Raw genomic sequence first — 1,317 nt, forward strand, 5'->3', positions numbered from 1 at the left:
TTTTGTTTTGTCTTTTGTTTTATTTTATTTGTTCTGTCTTTTGTTTTATTTTATTTGTTTTGTTTCTTTTTGTTTTGTTTTATTTTATTTTATTTGTTTTATTTTGTTTTGTTGTTTTATTTTATTTTATTTTATTTTATTTGTTTTGTCTTTTGTTTTATTTTATTTTATTTGTTTTATCTTTTATTTTATTTTATTTGTTTTGTTTGTTTTTTTGTTCCTTTGTTTTGTTTCTTTATTTTATTATTTTTTATTATTTTTTATTTTTTATTTGTTTTGTTATTTTATTATTTTGCTTTGTTTCTTTTTTTTATTTTTTTATTTTTTTTGTTTTTTTGTTTTGTTTCTTTTCGTTTTGTTTCTTTTTTCTATTTTTTATTTTTTAATAAATAAATAAAATAAATAAACAAATAAATAAATAAATAAATAAATAAATAAATAAATAAATATAATTTATTTATTTTTTTTTTGTTTATAGGGTATATATCCTGATAGAGAAACGCTTGAGTGTTCGCTCGACGTAATAAGTTCAGTAACGGAGAGTTTGGGTGCCGACATGCTGCCGCTGCTGCAGCAGCTGCAGCAAGAGCAGCAGCAGCAGCAGCAGCAGCAGCAGCAGCAGCAGCAGCAGCAGCAGCAGCAGCAGCTGCAGCTGCTGCTGCTTATAGAAAGATGCTGCAACGATACAAACCCATCCGTGCTGCAGTCGGCTCTCGCTTTGATTGGGGACCTCGCCAAACACTGCTCTGGCTTGCTGCGGCTAGATGTTATCTTTCCTCTGGTTTGTCTTTGTCTTTGTCTTTGTCTTTTATTTTTATTTTTATTTATTTATTTATTTTTTATTTTTGTTTCTTTGTTTGTTTTCTTTTGTTTTTCTCTTTAGTTCTGTCTTTGTTTCTCTCTTTTATCTTTTTTCTTTCTTTTTTTTTTCTCTTTTTTGTCTGCTCTGGCTTGCTGCGGCTAGATGTTATCTTTCCTCTGGTTTGTCTTTGTCTTTGTCTTTTATTTATTTATTTATTTTTCTTTTTATTTTTTATTTTTATTTGTTCTTTTGTTTCCTTTTGTTTTTCTCTTTATTTCTGTCTTTGTTTCTTTTTTTTTTCTTTTTTTTTTCTTTTTTTTCTCCTTTTTTGTCTGCTCTGGCCTGCTGCGGCTAGATGTTATCTTTCCTCTGGTTTGTCTTTGTCTTTGTCTTTTATTTATTTTTTTATTTTTATTTTTATTTTTTATTTTTGTTTGTTCTTCTTTTTCCTTTTGTTTTTCTCTTTATTTCTGTCTTTGTTTCTTTTTTTTTTCTTTTTTTTTTCTTTTTTTTCT

The sequence above is a fragment of the Eimeria mitis genome, genomic scaffold (assembly GCF_000499745.2).
Source record: "Eimeria mitis Houghton genomic scaffold, Emh_scaff1268, whole genome shotgun sequence".
Classification (NCBI taxonomy): Eukaryota; Apicomplexa; class Conoidasida; order Eucoccidiorida; family Eimeriidae; genus Eimeria; species Eimeria mitis.